This window comes from Entelurus aequoreus, linkage group LG16 (assembly GCF_033978785.1).
Source record: "Entelurus aequoreus isolate RoL-2023_Sb linkage group LG16, RoL_Eaeq_v1.1, whole genome shotgun sequence".
Lineage (NCBI taxonomy): Eukaryota > Metazoa > Chordata > Actinopteri > Syngnathiformes > Syngnathidae > Entelurus > Entelurus aequoreus.
The window spans coordinates 17,810,671-17,836,207 of record NC_084746.1 but is presented as its reverse complement, the minus strand read 5'-3'; the positions used below and the strand labels follow the sequence as shown (position 1 = coordinate 17,836,207).

At 36.1% G+C, this 25,537-nt stretch overlaps 1 protein-coding gene across 1 annotated transcript in view; it reads left to right on the top strand.

The window, feature by feature from the left end:
- The first annotated feature begins 6,562 nt into the window (after positions 1-6,562).
- Positions 6,563-25,537, top strand: part of gng12a (guanine nucleotide binding protein (G protein), gamma 12a) — a 124,849-nt gene continuing 105,874 nt past the window's right edge. The window contains exon 1 of the mRNA XM_062022267.1: positions 6,563-6,976. The gene's annotated coding sequence lies outside the window, so the exon portion shown is untranslated. The remainder of the gene's footprint in view (positions 6,977-25,537) is intronic.

Below are 25,537 nucleotides of genomic sequence, written 5' to 3'. Positions count from 1 at the left end.
TAACTACAGTTGGTCGCTACATCTGTAAGTGCAAGTTAAAACTCTACTATGCAAAGCGAAAGCCATTTGTCAACAACACCCAGAAACGCTGGGCCCGAGTTCATCTAAGATGGACTGATCAAAAGTGTTTTGTGGTCTGACGAGTCCACATTTCAAATTGTTTTTGGAAACTGTGGGCGTCGTGTCCTCCGGACCAAAGAGGAAAAGAACCCTCGGATTGTTCTAGGCACAAAGTGTAAAAGCCAGCATCTGTGGTGGTATGGGGGTGTATTAGTGCTCAAGACATGGGTAACTTACACATCTGTGAAGGCGCCATTAATGCTGAAAGGTACATACAGGTTTTGGAGCAACATATGTTGCCATCCAAGCAACATTATCATTGACGCCCCTGCTTATTTCAGCAAGACAATGCCAAGCCACCTGTTACAACAGCGTGGCTTCATAGTAAAAGAGTGCGGGTACTAGACTGGCCTGCCTGTAGTCCAGACTTGTCTCCCATTGAAAATGTGTGGCGCATTATGAAGTCTAAAATAACACAATGGAGACCCCCGGACTGTTGAACAAATAGATCCCCCTGGGTCTGAAATAAAATGACTACTACTACCACTACTAATCAAAATCAATGATGATGTATCACAGGAGATTAGCGCTGACACAATGTGAATTGTATTATATGTTAAATACGTAATCCATATATGTACAAGTTCTTCTCAACTCGTCAAAAACACCAGTGTTATTCTCCCAGAACAAGTTTGAGTTTGGGATGAAAGTAAGGCCTACATTTTATAATTGGCTTAAAGGCCTATTGAAACCCACTACTACCGACCACGCAGTCTGATAGTTTATATATCAATGATGAAATCTTAACATTATAACACATGCCAATACGGCCGGGTTAACTTATAAAGTGACATTTTAAATTTGCCGCTAAACTTCCGGTTCGAAACGCCTCTGAGGATGACGTATGCGCGTGACGTAGACCGGCGAACACGGGTATGCCTTCCACATTGAAGCCAATACGAAAAAGCTCTGTTTTCATTTCATAATTCCACAGTATTCTGGACATCTGTGTTCGTGAATCTGTTTCAATCATGTTCATTGCATTATGAAGAAGGAAGCTGAGCAAGCAAAGAAGAAAGTTGTCGGTGCGAAATGGACGTATTTTTCGAACGTAGTCAGCCACAACAGTACACAGCCGGCGCTTCTTTGTTTACATTCCCGAAAGATGCAGTCAAGATGGAAGAACTCGGATAACAGAGACTCTAACCAGGAGGACTTTTGACTTCGATACACAGACGCCTGTAGAGAACTGGGACAACACAGACTCTTACCAGGATTACTTTGATTTGGATGACAAAGACGCAGACGTGCTACTGTGAGTATGCAGCTTTGGCTTCTAAACATTTGATCGCTTGACCGTATGTGCGCAACTTTTTTTTGCGTATGTACGTAACTTTTTTTAAATATATAAGCTTTATGAACCTTGGGTTAGGTGAACGGTCTTCTGGGCTGAGTGATTGTGTGTGTTGATCAGGTGTTTGAATTGTATTGGCGTGTTCTATGGAACTAGGAGCTAGCATAGGAGCTAGGAGCTAGCATAACACGTACCGTACCGTACGTGCGCGTCACGTACGTAACTTTTTAAAAATATATAAGCTTTATGAACCTTGGGTTAGGTGAACGGTCTTTTGGGCTGAGTGATTGTGTGTGTCGATCAGGTGTTTGAATTGTATTGGCGTGTTCTATGGAGCTAGGAGCTAGCAGAGGAGCTAGGAGCTAGCATAACAAACACGCAGGTGTTTTTATGCAGGATTAATTTGTGGCATGTTAAATATAAGCCTGGTTGTGTTGTGGCTAATAGAGTATATATATGTCTTGTGTTTATTTACTGTTGTAGTCATTCCCAGCTGAATATCAGGTCACCCCCGGCTCTCACAGCATCTTCCCTATCTGAATAGCTTCAACTCCCCACTAGTCCTTCACTTGCACTTTACTCATCCACAAATCTTTCATCCTCGCTCAAATTAATGGGGAAATTGTCGCTTTCTCGGTCCGAATCTCTCTCACTTCATGCGGCCATCATTGTAAACAATAGGGAACTTTGCGTATATGTTCAACTGACTACGTCACGCTACTTCCGGTAGGTGCAAGCCTTTTTTTTTATCAGATACCAAAAGTTGCAATCTTTATCGTCGTTGTTCTATACTAAATCCTTTCAGCAAAAATATGGCAATATCGCGAAATGATCAAGTATGACACATAGAATAGATCTGCTATCCCCGTTTAAATAAAAAAAATTCATTTCAGTAGGCCTTTAATGGTTTACAATTATCAATCAAATCTTGGAGAATGATTAAGAGTTCAAACACCTTTAAATTGATATCTTTGTTAAAAACATTTAAAGTGATTTAGGTAGCCCCTTTTGTCCTGTTTTTAATTTTTTTAATTTTTAATTTTTAAATTAATGTATTAATATATATATATATATATAATTATTATTTATTCATATTTAGACTTAGACTTAGACTTCCTTTTATTGTCATTCAAATTTGAATTTTACAGTACAGATAAGAATTTCGTTGCATTATCTCGTTGTAGTGCAGGATAAAAGAGCAATAAGGTGCAGATATAAATAGATGGATTACTGTACAGATAAATATATTGCACTTTTGCATATGCATCCACGTTTATGGATGTATGTTATATTGTCTTTGTATGCCAGCGAGTTAATCCGTTTTTGGGGGGGAATTGATGGGATTATTTTGATGCTTTCAAGAGTCTTACGGCCTGAGGGAAGAAGCTGTTACAGAACCTGGAGGTTCTGCTACGGAGGCTGTTAAAAACATTTAAAGTGATTTAGGTAGCCGTTTTTGTCTTTTTATTTTATTTTATTTATTTATTTATTATTATTATTTTTTAATATATATAGATTTTTTTGTTTTAATATAGTTTGTATTATTATTATTTATTAATATTTAATACTCTATCTGTATTTGCTTTTGTTTTCTTTCTTTGTTGTTGAAAGTGCCTTGACTGACTTGTTGAGGGAATTATAAATGTATGTTTGTTGTTGAATAATAATATAAAAATAAAAAAATAAAAAAAGTTCGAGTTTAGGAACATCCGGTTATTTATTTATTTATTTTATATATATATATTTATTTTATTTTATTTTAATTTTTTTATTTAAATATCCATCCATTCATTTTCTACCGCTTGTCCCTTTCGGGGTCGCGGGGGGTGCTGGAGCCTATCTCAGTTTTATTATTATTATTTATTAATATTTAATACTCTATCTGTATTTGCTTTTGTTTACTTTCCTTGTTGTTGAAAGTGCCTTGGCTGTTGAGTGATTTATAAATGTATGTTTGTTGTTCAATAAATAAAGTATTCAAAAATAAAAAAATAAAAAGTTCGAGTTTTGAAAATCCAACCATGAAGCTTTTTATATATATTTTTTATTATTATTATTGATTAATATTTAATACTCTATCTGTATTTGCTATTTTTTTCTTTCCTTGTTGTTGAAAGTGCCTTGACTGTTGAGTGAATTTACTGATTGAAATGTATTTCAATAAATACAATTAAAAAAAATTAAAAAGTTCAAGTTTGGGAACATCCGCTGTCTTATTTTGAAAATCCAACCAGGAAGCTTTTTAATATATATTTTTATTATTATTATTATTTATTAATGTTTAATACTCGATCTGTATTTGCTTTTGTTTTCTTTCCTTGTTGTTGAAAGTGCATTGACTGTTGAGTGATTTATAAATGCATGTTTGTTGTTCAATAAATAAAATATAAAAAAATAAAAAAGTTCGAATTTGGGAACATCCGATGTCTTATTTTGAAAATCCAACCAGGAAGCTTTTTAATATACATTTTTTATTATTATTATTTATTAATATGTAATACTCTATCTGTATTTGCTTTTGTTTTCTTTCCTTGTTGTCGAAAGTGCCTTGACTGTTGAGTGAATTATAAATGTATAAAAAAATTAAAAAGTCCGAGATTGGGAACATCCGCTGTCTTATTTTGAAAATCCAACCAGGAAGCTTTTTAATATATTTTTTATTATTATTATTCATTAATATTTAATACTCTATCTGTATTTGCTTTTGTTTCTGTCCTTGTTGTCGAAAGTGCTTTGACTGTTGAGTGATTTATAAATGTATGTTTGTTGTTCAATAAATAAATTATAAAGTAATAAAAAAGTTCGAGTTTGGGAACATCCGCTGTCTTATTTTGAAAATCCAACCAGGAAGCTTTTTGCTCTATTTATTATTAGTATTATTATTATTATTATTATTTAATAATATTTAATACTCTATCTGTATTTGCTTTTGTTTTATTTCCTTGTTGTTGAAAGTGCCTTGGCTGTTGAGTGAATTATAAATGTATGTTTGTTGTTCAATAAATAAAATATATAAAAAATAACAAAAATAAAAAAGTTTGAGTTTGGGAACATCCGCTGTCTCATTTTTGAAAATTCAACCAGGAAGCGTTTTAATATATTTTTTATTATTATTATTTATTAATATTTAATACTCTATCTGTATTTGCTTTTGTTTTCTTTCCTTGTAAAAGTGCCTTGACTGTTGAGTGATTTATAAATGTATAAAAAAATAAAAAAGTTCGAGTTTGGGAACATCCGATGTCTTATTTTGAAAATCCAACGAGGAAGCTTTTTAATATATATATTTTTATTATTATTTATTAATATTTAATACTCTATCTGTATTTGCTTTTGTTTTCTTTCCTTGTTGTTGAAAGTGCCTTGACTGCTGAGTGATTTATTAATGTATGTTTGTTGTTCAATAAATAAAATATAAAAAATAAAAAAAAGTTCGAGTTGGGGAACATCCGCTGTCTTATTTTTAAAATACAAACAGGAAGCTTTTTAATATATTTTTTATTATTATTATTTATTAATATTTAATACTCTATCTGTATTTGCTTTTGTTTTCTTTCCTTGTTGTTGAAAGTGCCTTGACTGCTGAGTGATTTATAAATGTATGTTTGTAGTTCAATAAATAAAATATAAAAAAATAAAAAAATAAAAAAGTTTGAGTTGGGGAACATCTGCTGTCTTATTTAGAAAATCCAACCAGGAAGCTTTTTAATATATTTTTTATTATTATTATTTATTAATATTCTATCTGTATTTGCTTTTGTTTTCTTTCCCTTGTTGTCGAAAGTGCCTTGACTGTTGAGTGATTTATAAATGTATAAAAAAATAAAAAAGTTCGAGTTTGGGAACATCCGATGTCTTATTGTGAAAATCCAACCAGGAAGCTTTTTAATATATTTATTATTATTATTATTTATTAATATTTAATACTCTATCTGTATTTGCTTTTGTTTTCTTTCCTTGTTGTTGAAAGTGCCTTGACTGTTGAGTGAATTATAAATGTATGTTTGTTGTTCAATAAATAAAATATTAAAAAATAAAAAAGTTCGAGTTGAGAACATCCTCTGTCTTATTGTGAAAATCCAACCAGGAAGCTTTTTAATATATTTGTTATTATTATTATTTATTAATATTTAATACTCTATCTGTATTTGCTTTTGTTTTCTTTCCTTGTTGTTGAAAGTGCCTTGACTGTTGAGTGATTTATAAATGTATGTTTGTTGTTCAATAAATAAAATATAAAAAAATTAAAAAGTTCGAGTTTGGGAACATCCGCTGTCTTATTGTGAAAATCCAACCAGGAAGCTTTTTAATACATTTATTATTATTATTATTTATTAAAATTTAATAATCTATCTGTATTTTCTTTTGTTTTTCTTTCCTTGTTGTTGAAAGTGCCTTGACTGTTGAGTGATTTATAAATGTATGTTTGTTGTTCAATAAATAAAATATAAAAAAATAAAAAAGTTCGAGTTTGGGAACATCCGCTGTCTTATTGTGAAAATCCAACCAGGAAGCTTTTTAATACATTTGTTATTATTATTATTTATTAAAATTTAATAATCTATCTGTATTTTCTTTTGTTTTTCTTTCCTTGTTGTTGAAAGTGCCTTGACTGTTGAGTGATTTATAAATGTATGTTTGTTGTTCAATAAATAAAATATAAAAAAATAAAAAAGTTTGAGTTTGGGAACATCCGCTGTCTTATTTTGAAAATCCAACCTGGAAGCTTTTTAATATATATTTTTAATTATTATCAATCAATCAATCAATCAATGTTTACTTATGTAGCCCTAAATATTATTTATTAATATTTAATACTCTATCTGTATTTGCTTTTGTTTTCTTTCCTTGTTGTTGAAAGTGCCTTGACTGTTGAGCGATTTATAAATGTATGTTTTTTGTTCAATTAAAAAAATAAAAATAAAAAAATAAATAAATAAATAAAAAAAGTTCGAACATCCGCTGTCTTATTTTGAAAATCCAACCAGGAAGCGTTTTTAATATATTTTTTTATTATTATTATTTATTAATATTGAATACTCTATCTGTATTTGCTTTTGTTTTATTTCCTTGTTGTTGAAAGTGCCTTGACTGTTGAGTGAATTATAAATGTAATGCATCCAGAGTCTTATTTTGAAAATCCAACCAGGAAGCAGCAACGGCTGAGGCTGGCGGACGTCGGCGGGAGTGTAGCTCGGCCCTCCTCTCTCCGCCCGTCAACATTCGGGTGTTGTCGACTCGAAGCGCACTGCCGGAGGAGGAAAAAAGGAAAGGAGACAGAAACTCGCACTGGTTTGCGTACAACGACCACCCCCCCCCCCAAAAAAGAAAAAAAAGTTAAATATTAACATCAAACGTCAGCGAAAAGTGCCAGCGGAGCGAGCCACATCTGTTTGAAGTGGAGCCTGTGTCTGATGTGGAGTCGCGCTGGTGTGTTCGCTACATGTTGTTGGTGTCGTGGTGACATTGTTGGTGTCGTGGTGACATTGTTGGTGTCGTGGTGACATTGCCGCCGAGGGACAGCTCTCCTCCAGCGCGTCGAAGAAGGAAGGAAGCAGCCAGGTAAGAACACGTTTCCTCTTCGCCCTTATCGGCGTCTCGCCTCCCCTCCTGGAGCAACAGTTGTTTCCGTAACTCTTGCTCGGCTCTTATGCAACGACAGCAGCTCATTTCTGGGGCACACGAAATAGGACTTTTAATGACGCATTCAACAGGTGAGTGATGGAGGCTCCGAAGACTGGGCCCTGATTCTTGCCTGCAGGCCTCTCTGTATGTCAGGCAAGTCTTTCCTACATCCACCTTTTCCTTTACCTTCACCGTCAAACTTGGTGTCAGGGTGGAAAGTGGCACATATGGAGGAGCATCTACACCTGACTAAGATCAGGACCCCATAGGACGGTGTTTTTCAACATTTTCTGAGCCAAGGCACATTTTTTTCATTGAAAAAATCCCGAGGCACACCACCAGCAGAAAACATCAAAAAAATGAAACTCAGCCGCCGATATTGACAGTAAAAAGTCGTTCTCGCAATTCTTGCATATGAATTCAAACCATAACCAAGCATGCATCGCTGTAGCTCTTGTCTCAAAGTAGGTTGAGAGATATGGCCTTTTTTTAATATCTCAATATTTTTAGGCCATCCCACGATACACGATATACACTACCGTTCAAAAGTTTGGGGTCACCCAAACAATTTTGTGGAATAGCCTTCATTTCTAAGAACAAGAATAGACTGTCGAGTTTCAGATGAAAGTTCTCTTTTTCTGGCCATTTTGAGCGTTTAATTGACCCCACAAATGTGATGCTCCAGAAACTCAATCTGCTCAAAGGAAGGTCAGTTTTGTAGCTTCTGTAACGAGCTAAACTGTTTTCAGATGTGTGAACATGATTGCACAAGGGCTTTCTAATCATCAATTAGCCTTCTGAGCCAATGAGCAAACACATTGTACCATTAGAACACTGGAGTGATAGTTGCTGGAAATGGGCCTCTATACACCTATGTAGATATTGCACCAAAAACCAGCTAGAATAGTCATTTACCACATTAGCAATGTATAGAGTGTATTTCTTTAAAGTTAAGACTAGTTTAAAGTTATCTTCATTGAAAAGTACAGTGCTTTTCCTTCAAAAATAAGGACAATTCAATGTGACCCCAAACTTTTGAACGGTAGTGTATATCTCGATATTTTGCCTTAGCCTTGAATGAACACTTGATGCATATAATCACAGCAGTATGATGATTCTATGTGTCTACATTAAAACATTCTTGTTCATACTGCATTAATAAATGCTCATTTTAAACTTTCATGCCGAGAGGGAAATCACAACTAAGTCAATTTACCATAAGTGTATTTATTAAACAGTTATTAAGCAGTGGCACAAACATTCATGTCATTTCCAAAACAGAAAGTGCAAGGTTTTAAAACAAGCTATAAGTGCACTATTGTGAATGATGTCACGAAGATGACATATCAAAACAACACTAAATTAAAGTGCACTTTTTGTACAGAACGCCACTACAACAGTTAAAAACAAATAAAGTGCACTTTTGTGCATGATGTCACACAAGATATTTCAATAAGTGTCAAATAAGTGTAGACTCTTTTTTTTTATACGGTGTTGATGTGGAAATGGTTGCCTCTGCATTTTGTTGGTGTGGCACCGAACGGAGATGTTGACATGCAGATTTTCAAGCACTCTTCACTCTCTAGCAGGTGACTTTTCAAATGATGCTACATATTAGCAGTAAAGCTAATTTTTGTAGCAATGCTTTTGCCCCACACTTGACAAATTACGGTTGTCTGTTCGACATCTTCCCGCTTGAAGCCAAACCACCGCCAGGCGATGGACCCCGTGCTGTTTTTCTTGGGAATTAATTCTTCCTTCATTTGTTACCAGATTCGCACCTTCTTTCTCTCGTATTACCACTCGCCCCACAGCTAACGTTGCCCATGCCGCTTCCTCTCTGCTCCGCGAGGGCGTATACGTATGTGACGTATGTAAGAAGGTACGCTTGTTTTATGTCTCTGTGAGAAGGAGAGACAAGAAAGAGTGAGAAGAGCCTGTAGTGTAATGCCCGCAGCTAAAATCAACTGCGTGAGAACGTATACTCGAATATCACGATATAGACATTTTCTATATCGCAAAGAGACAAACCCGCGATATATCGAGTATATCGATATATCGCCCAGCCCTACTGTCACGACCTGTCACATCACGCCGTGACTTATTTGGAGTTTTTTGGTGTTTTCCTGTGTGTAGTTATTTAGTTCTTGTCTTGCGCTCCTATTTTGTTGTTGATTGTCATGTCATGTACTTTGTGGACGCCGTCTGCTGCGCCACACGCCGTAAGTCTTTGCTGTCGTCCAGCATTCTCTTTTTGTTTACTTTGCAGCCAGTTCAGTTTTAGCTTCGTTCTGCATAGCCATCCCTAAGCTTCAATGTCTTTTCTTATCGGCACTTGCCTTTTGTTTATTTTTTGTTTAAGCATTAGATACCTTTTTACGTACACGCTGCCTCCCGCTGTCGTCTGCATATTGTGATCACGACAAACCCTGTTCCCGACATCTACTGCTGCCACCTACGGATATGGAAGCGTATTACACGGTTACTCTGCCGATCTCTAGACAGCACAGACACTCAACAACAGCACATTTGCGGATTACAATTTTTTTTTACCCAATTAGGGGAAATTGCATAATCTCCCACGGCACACCAGGCAATATCTCATGGTACACTAGTGTGTCGTGGCACAGTAGTTGAAAAACACTGCCATTGGGTGTAATGATTGATCGATTTATATTCGATCCGTGCTCGTCAAGTTTGTCGTTCGGATTGTTTGAAAAGAGAAACCGACCGATTTTTATCTATACAGGAAAAGTTCAATACAACGCGGTCTGATACAAAGCAATGATTTATAAACCCAGCAGGCACAAGACATTAATACAACGTTGATTATACCTACATGTCCTTTAAAAGTGACTTTGAATCAACGTTGCAAAATAGTTGTATTTGTAAATTAAGACAACGTCACAACCTGACATTGACTAAACGTTGTCAAACAGTATGTTGTTTCAATGTTGTATTTGTGTTGTAGAACATTGGTCGGGAAATGAGCAAAATTTAATGTTCCAAATCAACGTCACAACCTGACATTGAATAAACGTTGTCAAACAGCATGGTGTTTCAACGTTGTGTTTGTGTTGTAGAATATTGGTCGGGAAATGACCACATTTCAACGGTAAAATCAACGTCACAACCTGACATTAAATAAACGTTGTCAAACAGCATGTTGTTTTAATATTGTATTAGTGTTGTAGAATATTGGTCGGGAAACAACCAAATTTAAATGGTGAAATCAACGTCAGAATCCAACATTGATTAATCGTTGTCAAAAAGCATGTTATTTCAATGTTGTATTTGGGTTGTAGAATATTGGTTGGTAAATGAGCAAAATTCAATGTTGAAACCAACGTCCAAACCCAACATTGATTAATCGTTGTCAAAAAGCATGTTGTTTCAACGTTGTGTTTGTGTTGTAGACTATTGGTCGGGAATATACCAAATTTCAACGGTAAAATCAACATCAGAATCCAACATTGATTAATCGTTGTCAAAAAGCATGTTGTTTCAATGTTGTATTGGTGTTGTAGAATATTGGTCGGGAAATGACCACATTTCAACGGTAAAATCAACGTCACAACCTGACATTGAATAAACATTGTCAAACAGCATGCTGTTTTAATATTGTATTAGTGTTGTAGAATATTGGTCGGCAAACTACCAAATTTCAATGGTGAAATCAACGTCAGAATCCAACATTGATTAATCGTTGTCAAAAAGCATGTTGTTTCAATGTTGTATTTGAGTTGTAGAATATTGGTTGGTAAATGAGCAAAATTCAATGTTGAAACCAACGTCAGTGTCAAAGTTTGTTGGCGACAAACCCCAAGATGCAGAGACGGCAGGCATTGAACGGGAAAACATGATTTAATTAAATACTTTGGCAAAACTCAAACAAAAGGGAACAAACAAAAGGCGCGCACAAGGCGGAGAACAAACTTTAACAAAAACACTTACTGTGACACGAAGGAACTATGACTAGAGCGGAGTGGACAAAAGTAGACAGAGCTACAATGACAAATAGTGACAGATAGAAGCGACAAGTATTATAATGACAATAATCCAGCAGTGACTGGAGGGCAGGACAGGTTTAATAGGCCGCTGGCTGACTGGCACCAGGTGTGGCCACGTGCCAATCAGCCACAGCTGAGGGGACAAAGCACTCAGGGAGACAATCAGGAAATGAAGACAAAATAAAAGCACTGACAGGAAACTAAGAACAGGAAACCAAGACACACGCAGAGGAAAACTAAAACTTGACCAAACTGTCAGGGACAACCCTGACAGTCAGAAGCCAACATTGATTAATCGTTGTCAAAAAGCATGTTGTTTTAACGTTGTTTGTGTTGTAGAATATTGGTCGGGAAATTATCAAATTTCAACGGTAAAATCAACATCCGACCCCAACATTGATTAATCGTTGTCAAAAAGCATGTTGTTTCAATGTTGTATTTGTGTTGTAGAATATTGGTCGGGAAATGACCACATTTCAACGGTAAAATCAACGTCACAACCTGACATTGAATAAACGTTGTCAAACAGCATGTTGTTTTAATATTGTATTTGTGTTGTAGAATATTGGTCGGGAAACAACCAAATTTCAATGGTGAAATCAACGTCAGAACCCAACATTGATTAATCTTTGTCAAAAAGCACGTTGTTTCAATGTTGTATTTGGGTTGTAGAATATTGGTTGGTAAATGAGCAAAATTCAATGTTGAAACCAACGTCAGAACCCAACATTGATTAATCGTTGTCAAAAAGCATGTTGTTTCAACGTTGTGTTTGTGTTGTAGACTATTGGTCGGGAATATACCAAATTTCAACGGTAAAATCAACATCAGAATCCAACATTGATTAATCGTTGTCAAAAAGCATGTTGTTTCAATGTTGTATTGGTGTTGTAGAATATTGGTCGGGAAATGACCACATTTCAACGGTAAAATCAACGTCACAACCTGACATTGAATAAACATTGTCAAACAGCATGCTGTTTTAATATTGTATTAGTGTTGTAGAATATTGGTCGGGAAACAACCAAATTTCAATGGTGAAATCAACGTCAGAATTCAACATTGATTAATCGTTGTCAAAAAGCATGTTGTTTCAATGTTGTATTTGAGTTGTAGAATATTGGTTGGTAAATGAGCAAAATTCAATGTTGAAATCAACGTCAGAAGCCAACATTAAATAATCGTTTTCAAAAAGCATGTTGTTTTAACGTTGTGTTTGTGTTGTAGAATATTGGTGGGGAAATTACCAAATTTCAACGGTAAAATCAACATCCGAACCCAACATTGATTAATCGTTGTCAAAAAGCATGTTGTTTCAATGTTGTATTTGTGTTGTAGAATATTGGTCGGGAAATGACCACATTTCAACGGTTAAATCAAAATCACAACCTGACATTGAATAAACGTTGTCAAACAGCATGTTGTTTTAATATTGTATTTGTGTTGTAGAATATTGGTCGGGAAACAACCGAATTTCAATGGTGAAATCAACGTCAGAATCTAACATTGATTAATCGTTGTCAAACAGCATGTTGTTTCAATGTTGTATTTGTGTTGTAGAATATTGGTCGGGAAATGACCACATTTCAACGGTAAAATCAACGTCACAACCTGACATTGAATAAACGTTGTCAAACAGCATGTTGTTTTAATATTGTATTTGTGTTGTAGAATATTGGTCGGGAAACAACCAAATTTCAATGGTGAAATCAACGTCAGAACCCAACATTGATTAATCTTTGTCAAAAAGCACGTTGTTTCAATGTTGTATTTGGGTTGTAGAATATTGGTTGGTAAATGAGCAAAATTCAATGTTGAAACCAACGTCAGAACCCAACATTGATTAATCGTTGTCAAAAAGCATGTTGTTTCAACGTTGTGTTTGTGTTGTAGACTATTGGTCGGGAATATACCAAATTTCAACGGTAAAATCAACATCAGAATCCAACATTGATTAATCGTTGTCAAAAAGCATGTTGTTTCAATGTTGTATTGGTGTTGTAGAATATTGGTCGGGAAATGACCACATTTCAACGGTAAAATCAACGTCACAACCTGACATTGAATAAACATTGTCAAACAGCATGCTGTTTTAATATTGTATTAGTGTTGTAGAATATTGGTCGGGAAACAACCAAATTTCAATGGTGAAATCAACGTCAGAATTCAACATTGATTAATCGTTGTCAAAAAGCATGTTGTTTCAATGTTGTATTTGAGTTGTAGAATATTGGTTGGTAAATGAGCAAAATTCAATGTTGAAATCAACGTCAGAAGCCAACATTAAATAATCGTTTTCAAAAAGCATGTTGTTTTAACGTTGTGTTTGTGTTGTAGAATATTGGTGGGGAAATTACCAAATTTCAACGGTAAAATCAACATCCGAACCCAACATTGATTAATCGTTGTCAAAAAGCATGTTGTTTCAATGTTGTATTTGTGTTGTAGAATATTGGTCGGGAAATGACCACATTTCAACGGTTAAATCAAAATCACAACCTGACATTGAATAAACGTTGTCAAACAGCATGTTGTTTTAATATTGTATTTGTGTTGTAGAATATTGGTCGGGAAACAACCGAATTTCAATGGTGAAATCAACGTCAGAATCTAACATTGATTAATCTTTGTCAAAAAGCATGTTGTTTCAATGTTGTATTTGGGTTGTAGAATATTGGTTGGTAAATGAGCAAAATTCAATGTTGAAACCAACGTCAGAACCCAACATTGATTAATCGTTGTCAAAAAGCATGTTGTTTCAAGGTTGTGTTTGTGTTGTAGAATATTGGTCGGGAAATTACCAAATTTCAACGGTAAAATCAACATCAGAACCCAACATTGATTAGTCGTTGTCAAAAAGCATGTTGTTTCAATGTTGTATTGGTGTTGTAGAATATTGGTCGGGAAATTACCACATTTCAAGGGTAAAATCAACGTCACAACCTGATATTGAATAAACTTTGTCAAACAGCATGTTGTTTTAATGTATTTGTGTTGTTGAATATTGGCCGGGAAACGACCAAATTTCAATGGTGAAATCAACGTCAGAACCCATTATTGATTAATCGTTGTCAAAAAGCATGTTGTTTCAACGTTGTATTTGTGTTGTAGAATATTGGTCGGGAAATTACCAAATTTCAATGGTCAAATCAACATCAGAACCCAACATTGACTAATCGTTGTCAAAAAGCATGCTGTTTTAATGTTGTATTTGTGTTGTAGAATATTGGTCGGGAAATGACCACATTTCAACGGTAAAATCAACGTCACAACCTGACATTGAATAAACATTGTCAAACAGCATGTTGTTTTAATATTGTATTAGTGTTGTAGAATATTGGTTGGGAAACAACCAAATTTAAATGGTGAAATCAACGTCAGAATCCAACATTGATTAATCGTTGTCAAAAAGCATGTTGTTTCAATGTTGTATTTGGGTTGTAGAATATTGGTTGGTAAATGAGCAAAATTCATTGTTGAAACCAACGTCCGAACCCAACATTGATTAATCGTTGTCAAAAAGCATGTTGTTTCAACGTTGTGTTTGTGTTGTAGAATATTGGTCGGGAAATTACCACATTTCAACGGTAAAATCAACGTCACAACCTGACATTGAATAAACGTTGTCAAACAGCATGTTGTTTCAACGTTGGGTTTGTGTTGTAGAATATTGGTCGGGAAATTACCAAATTTCAACGGTAAAATCAACATCAGAACCCAACATTGATTAATTGTTGTCAAAAAGCATGTTGTTTCAATGTTGTATTTGGGTTGTAGAATATTGGTTGGTAAATGAGCAAAATTCAAAGTTCAAACCAACGTCAGAACCCAACATTGATTAAACGTTGTCAAAAAGGATGTTGTTCAAACGTTATGTTTGAGTTGCTCTACGTCAGCACCCAATTCAACAAGTTCCCAACGTTGTTTCAATGTCTTGTGCCTGCTGGGAAATGCGGTCTTGCCATGGACCCCGAATTTCCGTCCGTTTTTTTTCACCAGAGTCAACCGTGTTTTTTTTTTTTAACCAAATTATCGACTATCAACATTGTATCGACCCACCCATGGATCGTTGCCGCCCTATCCTTTGACATGGGAGCACAATCCATTATTTACGTCACATCACATGGGGGTTATCCACCAAACATCGTCGTTATTGTCATCATTCCGAGGTCTTGCACACACCCAAAGTTGGTTTGTCCGTGAGCCTTTACCGACTTTGCATTCCGAAATGTTTAGTCTGTATAAAAACTGACTGCGTTGACGACCGAGGTACAGGACACATTCGTCTGTTTGCTCAAATCTCGTCTATTGGATGTGCTCACATGGATCAATTCCATCAATTTTACTTATTTTTCTCGGTGGCTAGTCTTTGGAACAGGGTGCAGTTTGTTTCGGTACAGTCCAGGGATGTTTTTTTTTCGTACGATATATTTTAATCTAGTTTGTTGCTCATTCTCACAATACTGCTGGTTGAGTACAGCCATGTGAACAGTAACTTTATCCAGCCCCCACAATGCATTGCGAAATCACCTGCCCTTTAGAGCCCTTTGAAGTAGGAATGTAACGATATCAAAATCTCACAGCATTTTCTCACATTAAAAATACGTAGTTTTTTTTTTTACTTGAAATCAAATTAATGTAATAAAATATATTGTAGCCCCCAGAAGAAACACACAACGTCCGACGCTATTTTTAACTTTTATTACCAATCTTATGATAACAAACGTCACAATTTAAACAGGTTTTACCTCCCGTGTACACACTTTCGTGTCTGTAAGTCCATGCATCCCCGCCGGACACACAACACCTCATTCTCCGCCAATCACCTTTCAAGCACGGACGGTGTGTTTGTAAACATGGGAACAACTGACATTAAATCCAAACCACACGAACATAAAACATTAACATCAGCTGGTCGTTACAGTATGAATTGATACATATAGCCTATTATTTGTGCACTATTGACAAGTGATGTACCGAAAACCTGACAACCGAAAAAAGACTTTGATCACCGAAAACAGTGCTGCCGAAACCGGATGTAAACAAAACGTCTGGAGTGTTGTCAGCATGTCTATGATGTGGATGTAACCAGATATACCCGTGGACAGCCATCTACTAAATGTGCAAATATTAAGAGGACAGTGGCGGCTTTTAAGAATAGAAAGTCCAACTGGAGCAGCAGCGCCAAGCAAGTGTGATGTCATGCTCACCACAGCTCGCCTCTTTCGTCAGGGACATGGAGGGACAAAAGTTAAGAGTCTTTAAAGGCCTACTGAAACCCACAACTACCGACCACGCAGTCTGATAGTTTATATATCAATGATGAAATCTTAACATTGCAACACATGCCAATACGGCCGGGTTAACTTATAAAGTGCAATTTTAAATTTCCCGCCACACTTCCGCTTGAAAACGTCTCGGTATGATGACGTATGCGCGTGACGTAGCCAGTTTAACAGAGGTACGGCTTCCCCATTGAAGCCAATACGAAATAGCTCTGTTTTCATCTCATTATTCCACAGTATTCTGGACATCTGTGTTGGTGAATCTGTTGCAATTTGTTCATTGCATTATGGAGAAAGAAGCTGAGCAAGCAAAGAAGAAAGTTGTCGGTGCGAAGCGGATATTTTGCGAGGGAAGTCAACAACACAACACAGCCGGTGTTTGTTTACATTCCCGAAAGATGCAGTCAAGATCGAAGAACTCGGACAACAGAGACTCTAACCAGGAGGACTTTGATTTGGATACACAGACGCGATACCGTGAGTACGTAGCTGCGCTTCCAAACATTTGATCGCTTGCTATAACTAGCTCGAGCTAGGAGCTAGGAGCTAGCATAACAAACACCTAGGTGTTTGTTATGCGGGATTAATTTGTGGCATATTAAATATAAGCCTGGTTGTGTTGTGGCTAATAGAGTATATATATGTCTTTTGTTTTTTTACTGTTGTAGTCATTCCCAGCTGAATATCAGGTCCCACCCGCGCGCTTCCAAACATTTGATTGCTTGCCCGTATGTGCGTGTCATGTACGTAACTTTGGTTAAATATATAAGCTTTATGAACCTTGGGTTAGGTGAACGGTTCTTTGGGCTGAGTGAGTGTGTGTGTTGTGCAGGTGTTTGAATTGTATTGGCGGGTTATATATACGGGATCCCGTCCATATAACCCGCTCGAGCTATAACTAGCTCGAGCTAGGAGCTAGGAGCTAGCATAACAAACACCTAGGTGTTTTTATGCGGGATTAATTTGTGGCATATTAAATATATGTCTTGTGTTTATTTACTGTTGTAGTTATTCCCAGCTGAATATCAGGTCACCCCCGGCTCTCACAGCATCTTCCCTATCTGAATTGCTTCCACTCCCCACTAGTCCTTCACTTGCATTTTCCTCATCCACAAATCTTTCATCCTCGCTCAAATTAATGGGGAAATCGTCGCTTTCTCGGTCCGAATCTCTCACTTCTGGCGGCCATCATTGTAAACAATAGGGAACTTTGCGGATGTGTTCAATTGACTATGTCACGCTACTTCCGGTAGGGGCAAGCCTTTTTTTATCAGATACCAAAAGTTGCGATCTTTATCGTCGTTGTTTTATACTAAATCCTTTCAGCAAAAATATGGCAATATCGCGAAATGATCAAGTATGACACATAGAATAGATCTGCTATCCCCGTTTAAATAAAAACATTTCATTTCAGTAGGCCTTTAAACACGACTACATTTTATAATAACACCGGAAGAAGATTAGATTTGTTGATAATAGTTTTTAATTTAAAAAAAAGTAATTAAAAGTTTCTAGACTGACACTTGAAAGATTATCAAAGTACAATTGAAAATATGGCAAAACAATGTCAAAATTTCCCAATACTGATTAATAATAACTTATTTGTTTTTCAATGTGTGTATACATTTTTTTAGCCCTTTTATCCTATCCAACCGACTTTATTTGTATTTCACATTTTAGAAAACAATAAAAGTTTCACAAAGTGCTTCACAGGAGTTAAAACACACATTTAGAAGCAGGATATAACAAGAAATAACAGGATTTGTTGTGTACTTGTTTGTATCATAATATACATCATTCATAACAAGAGATAACAGGAATTGTTGTGTACTTTACTTGTTTGTATTATAATGTACATCATTCATAACAAAAATAACAGGAATTGTTTTGTACTTTACTAGGTTGTATCCTAATATACATAATTCATAACAAGAAATAACAGAAATTGTTGTTTACCTGCTGATTTGTATCATAAAATACATCATTCATAACAAGAAATAACGGATTGTTATGTATTTTGCTTGTTTGTATAATAATTTATTTATACATCCTTCATAACAAGAAATAACAGGAATTGTTGTGTACTTTACTTGTTTGTATCATAATATACATAATTCATAACAAGAAATAACAGGAATTGTTGTGTACTTGTTTGTATCATAATATACATTATTCATAACAAGAAATAACAGGAATTGTTGTTTACTTGCTTGTTTGTATCATAATATACATCATTCATAACAAGAAATAACAGAAATTGTTGTGTACTTTACTTCTTTGTATCATAATGTACATCATTCATAACAAAAAATAACCGGAATTGTTGTTTACTTGCTTGTTTGTATCATAATATACATCATTCATAAAAAGAAATAACCGGAATTGTTGTTTACTTGCTGTTTGTATCATAATATACATTATTCATAACAAGAAATAACAGGATTTGTTGTGTACTTGTTTGTATCATAATATACATCATTCATAACAAGAGATAACAGGAATTGTTGTGTACTTTACTTGTTTGTATTATAATGTACATCATTCATAACAAGAAATAACAGGAATTGTTGTGTACTTTGCTTGTTTGTATGATAATTATTTTATATATCATTCATAACAAGAAAAAACAGGAGTTGTTGTGTACTTTACTTGTTTGTATCATAATATACATAATTCATAACAAGAAATAACAGGAATTGTTGTGTACTTGTTTGTATCATAATATACATCATTCATAACAAGAAATAACAGGAATTGTTGTGTACTTTACTTGTTTGTATCATAATATACATCATTCATAACAAGAAATAACAGGGGTTGTTGTGTACTTGTTTGTATCATAATGTACATCATTCATCACAAGATACAACCGGAATTGTTGTTTACTTGCTTGTTTGTATCATAATATACATCATTCATATCAAGAAATAACAGGAATTGTTGTGTACTTTACTTGTTTGTATCATAATATACATAATTCATAACAAGAAATAACAGGAATTATTATTTACTTGCTTGTTTGTATCATAATATACATTATTAATAACAAGAAATAACAGGAATTGTTGTGTACTTTACTTTTTTGTATCATAATATACATCATTCGTACCAAGAGATAACAGGAATTGTTGTGTACTTGTTTGTATCATAATATACATCATTCATAACAAGAAATAACAGGAATTGTTGTTTACTTGACTTGTTTGTATCATAATATACATCATTCATAACAAGAAATAACAGGAATTGTTGTGTACTTGTTTGTATCATAATATACATCATTCATAACAAGAAATACCAAGAATTGTTGTTTACTTGCTTGTTTGTATCATAATATACATTATTAATAACAAGAAATAACAGGAATTGTTGTGTACTTTACTTTTTTGTATCATAATATACATCATTCATACCAAGAGATAACAGGAATTGTCGTGTACTTTACTTGTTTGTATCATAATGTACATAATTCATAACAAGAAATAACAGGAATTGTTGTGTACTTGTTTGTATCATAATATACATCATTCATAACAAGAAATAACAGAAATGATTGTTTACTTGCTGATTTGTATCATAAAATACATCATTCATAACAAGAAATAACAGGAATATAGGAAACCTCACCTGCAGTGTCCCGTATTTATTTCACAGTCACACTGCTTGATTATTTTTGCAAAAATGTTACTAAATCGATTTCAACTATGAATCGTTTCGGATCGAATCGTTTTAAAACACATAATATCGTCCCTGAATTGTGACGGCAACCACAGATATCGAATCGAATCGTTCAATGGAAACAATTGGTTACACCCCTGGCGCCCCATCAAAGCCAGCAAAGGGTTTTCGCACACACACTTCCTGTCTTCATGCTGACATGCACACATTGTTATGAATGACAGTTTTTGATGACACACACACACACACACACACACACACACACACACACACACACACACACACACACACACACACACACACACACACACACACACACACACACACACGCACGCACACACACACGTTCTTGTATTTCTTACCTCTTTAGGGCCACTCTGTCTAGATATATAAGATTTGTATTTACAACATTAATAATATATACACATACTATGCAAATATAGAAAAGCTTGTTGTGAAAAATTTGTTTGAATTTCACAAGAAAAAGGTCACAATTTCACAAGAAAAACTTAGAATTTTGGCAGTATTATAATAAAAGTCTTAATTTTACTCAACGCAAGTCAAAATTTGACAAAAACTGAACATTTGTGCAATATTATGACAAAAGTTGGTATTGTACTCAATAACAGTCGCAATTTTACAAGAAGAGCTTACAATTTTGGCAATTTTATGAAAAGAGTCGTAATTTTACTCGAAAAAGTCACAATTTTATAAGAAAACTTAAACATTTTGGCAATATTATAATAATAATTGGAATTGTACTTGGCAAAACTATGATAAAAGTCATAAATGTCACTACTTTACAAGAACAACAAAAAAATTGGCAATATTGAGATAAAAGTCAGAATTTTTTATGACAAATGTCACCATTTTGCATTAAAAAGTAATAATTTAACATAAAAAAGTAATAATTTTACGAGAAAATATTGCATTATTAGAGAAACAGAAAGAATATAAGAAATCGTTCCGAATTTTATAAGAAAGAAGTCGACACATTGTGAGAAAAATATATTTTTGGAATTTTTTGTTTGTAATTGGTTTTTAATCTTTATTATTTACTTCAAGTTATTACAGTATGTCTCTATTTACATATTTATTTATTTTTTTTAATTAAAGGCCTACTGAAATGAAATGTTCTTATTTAAACGGGGATAGCAGATCCATTCTATGTGTCATACTTGATCATTTCGCGATATTGCCATATTTTTGCTGAAAGGATTTAGTAGAGAACATCGACGATAAAGTTTGCAACTTTTGGTCGCTGATAAAAAAAGACTTGCTTGTACCGGAAGTAGCGTGACGTCACAGGTTGAAAGGCTCCTCACATTTCCCCATTGTTTACACCAGCAGCGAGAGCGATTCGGACCGAGAAAGCGACGATTACCCCATTAATTTGAGCGAGGATGAAAGATTCGTGGATGAGGAACGTAAGAGTGAAGGACTAGAGTGCAGTGCAGGACTTTCTTTTTTCGCTCTGACCGTAACTTAGGTACAAGGGCTCATTGGATTGCACACTTTCTCCTTTTTCTATTGTGGATCACGGATTTGTATTTTAAACCACCTCGGATACTATATCCTCTTGAAAATTAGAGTCGAGAACGCGAAATGGACATTCACAGTGACCTTTATCTCCACGACAATACATTGGTGAAGCACTTTAGCTACGGAGCTAACGTGATAGCATCGGGCTTAACTGCAGATAGAAACAAAATAAATAAGCCCCTGACTGGAAGGATAGACAGAAGATCAACAATACTATTAAACCCTGGACCTGTAACTACACGGTTAATGCTTTCTAGCCTGGCGAAGCTCAACAATGCTGTTGCTAACGACGCCATTGAAGCTAACTTAGCTACGGGACCTCACAGAGCTATGCTAAAAACATTAGCTATCCACCTAGGCCAGCCCTCATCTGCTCATCAACACCCGTGCTCACCTGCGTTCCAGCGATCGACGGCACGAGGAAGGACTTCACCCGATCATCGATGCGGTCAGCGGTCAGCGGCTAGCGTCGGATAGCGCGTCTGCTATCCAAATCAAAGTCCTCCTGGTTGTGTTGCTGCAGCCAGCCGCTAATACACCGATCCCACCTACAGCTTTCTTCTTTGCAGTCTTCATTGTTCATTAAACAAATTGCAAAAGATTCACCAACACAGATGTCCAGAATACTGTGGAATTTTGCGATGAAAACAGAGCTGTTTGTATTGGGATACAATGTGTCCCAATACTTCCGCTTCAACCATTGACGTCACGCGCAAACGTCATCATATCTAGACGTTTTCAACCGGAAGTTTCCCGGGAAATTTGCACTTTATAAGTTAACCCGGCCGTATTGGCATGTGTTGCAATGTTAAGATTTCATCATTGATATATAAACTATCAGACTGCGTGGTCTGTAGTAGTGGCTTTCAGTAGGCCTTTAATGTTGGCCAAAGGGGGCGCATTTCAATTTCTTACACACACTTGTTATTTCATATGTTGACCAGAGGGGGAGCACTTTTAAAACCGACACACAGTCAATTTGAAAAATCCCTCCTTTTTGGGACCACCCTAATTTTGATAGATTTCACCACTAGGGGTGCAAATGAGACATTGTCTATTAGATGCAATGCTTTTCCGTATTGGGAACATGATTTCGGTCCTAACTTGTTCACCGGTCCTCATATGGAAGGTACTTTTCCCTGTTGATGTCTCAAGAAGGGTAGAAATACAAGAACACACACACACACACACACACACACACACACACACACACACACACACACACACACACACACACACACACACACACACACACACACACACACACACACACACACACACACACACACACACACACACACACAGGCGCGAGAGGAAGTAGCTGAGAGTACAATGGAGGGACGTAAAGAGGCAAATATAAACACGGGGTAAGCAGGAACATGCTGTGTCATTTGAGTTGCGCTGCAAATGAACGGGCCTCTTGTTCGATGCCATCAGGTCTGCTGGTCATGAGGCTGCCTGCTGTGGTGCCTTTGAACAAAACACCAGTCTGTATTTAGAACACGGGGGAAAAAGTCCATATTCATTATGTCCCTCGTTTTGAACAACAACTTCTTGTTGCCCCCTGGACTGTATCGTGGAGGTAGAAAAGCGGCCTTTGACCTGAAATACCAGTTTCCACCCTCATCAGCTCTCCGCAAGCCGGGTTGGGGTGGCTTGCATTTGAAGGGGTTGAGAGTGATGTGGGATGCATGTCAATTGATTAGCCGGCTGGTTGAGATGGCAACGGCTACTCGCTCGCTGAAAGGATTAGTTAAAAAAAAAAACAGGTTTGGGAAGTCCCCTGATCATCCATTAGATCTCCGTCTTCTCGTCCCCGTCCGAGTTTAGCTGGCTTAATAATGGCCGAACTGTTTGGGGTCACGTGGGAAGTGGCCGGCACAGCTGTGACCAATGCTTGAATACGTTCCTGGCTCACAGGCGCTCCTGAAAGTAGTTGGCGTTGCATTTCCTCTCACTCAGAATGCTGCCCGACCCGATTGGCAGCTCTGTCTTTGTCGGCGAGCCTCTGACAGTCAGGCATGAAGAGCAACACTTGGAGCAGGTCCGTCAATGTAACCTGTCACCTCCGTCACCAAAGAAGAAGCCATTAACGTTTGAGACAGATTAGTTTGGTTTACCTAAGCATTAGTCTCTAATATTCAGACAAATGTCTCACTTTTTCTTGTATTTCAAACCTTAACTACAAACCCCGTTTCCATATGAGTTGGGAAATTGTGTTAGATGTAAATATAAACAGAATACAATGATTTGCAAATAATTTTCAACCCATATTCAGTTGAATATGCTACAAAGACAACATATTTGATGTTCAAACTGATAAACATTTTTTTTTGTGCAAATAATCATTAACTTTAGAATTTGATGCCAGCAACACGTGACAAAGAAGTTGGAAAAGGTGGCAATAAATACTGATAAAGTTGAGGAATGCTCATCAAACACTTATTTGGAGCATCTCACAGGTGAACAGGCAAATTGGGAACAGGTGGGTGCCATGATTGGGTATAAAAGTAGATTCCATGAAATGCTCAGTCATTCACAAACAAGGATGGGGCGAGGGTCACCACTTTGTCAACAAATGCTTGAGCAAATTGTTGAACAGTTTAAGAAAAACCTTTCTCAACCAGCTATTGCAAGGAATTTAGGGATTTCACCATCTATGGTCCGTAATATCATCAAAGGGTTCAGAGAATCTGGAGAAATCACTGCACGTAAGCAGCTAAGCCCGTGACCTTCGATCCCTCAGGCTGTACTGCATCCACAAGCGACATCAGTGTGTAAAGGATATCACCACATGGGCTCAGGAACACTTCAGAAACCCACTGTCAGTAACTACAGTTGGTCGCTACATCTGTAAGTGCAAGTTAAAACTCTCCTATGCGAGGCGAAAACCGTTTATCAACAACACCAAGAAACGCTGTCGGCTTCGCTGGGCCTGAGCTCATCTAAGATGGACTGATACAAAGTAGAAAAGTGTTCTGTGGTCTGACGAGTCCACATTTCAAATTGTTTTAGGAAACTGTGGACGTCGTGTCCTCCGGACCAAAGAGGAAAAGAACCATCCGGATTGTTTTAGGCGCAAAGTTGAAAAGCCAGCATCTGTGATGGTATGGGGGTGTATTAGTGCCCAAGACATGGGTAACTTACACATCTGTGAAGGCGCCATTAATGCTGAAAGGTACATACAGGTTTTGGAGCAACATATGTTGCCATCCAAGCAACGTTACCATGGACGCCTCTACTTATTTCAGCAAGACAATGCCAAGCCACGTGTAACATCAACGTGGCTTCATAGTAAAAGAGTGCAGGTACTAGACTGGCCTGCCTGTAGTCCAGACATGTCTCCCATTGAAAATGTGTGGCGTATTATGAAGCCTAAAATACCACAACGGAGACCCCCGGACTGTTGAACAACTTAAGCTGTACATCAAGCAAGAATGGGAAAGAAATCCACCTGAGAAGCTTCAAAAATGTGTCTCCTCAGTTCCCAAACGTTTACTGAGTGTTGTTAAAAGGAAAGGCCATGTAACACAGTGGTGAACATGCCCTTTCCCAACTACTTTGGCACGTGTTGCAGCCATGAAATTCTAAGTTAATTATTATTTGCAAAAAAAAATTAAGTTTATGAGTTTGAACATCAAATATCTTGTCTTTGTAGTGCATTCAATTGAATATGGGTTGAAAAGGATTTTTCAAATCATTGTATTCTGTTTATATTTACATCTAACACAATTTCCCAACTCATATGGAAACGGGGTTTGTATTTTGTGTTGCATCACAAAATACAAAGATAATATAAGATAATAACGATCACTTTTGATCAGTCATTCATCGAACAGTAATGTGCGTTATTGTGGTTGTTGTTGTATTCACCTTGGATATTAGTGTTGGCCCGATTCCAATATTTTGGTATCGGTACCAAAATCTATTTAGATACTTTTCTATATAAAGGGGACCACAAAAAATTGCATTATTGGCTTTAT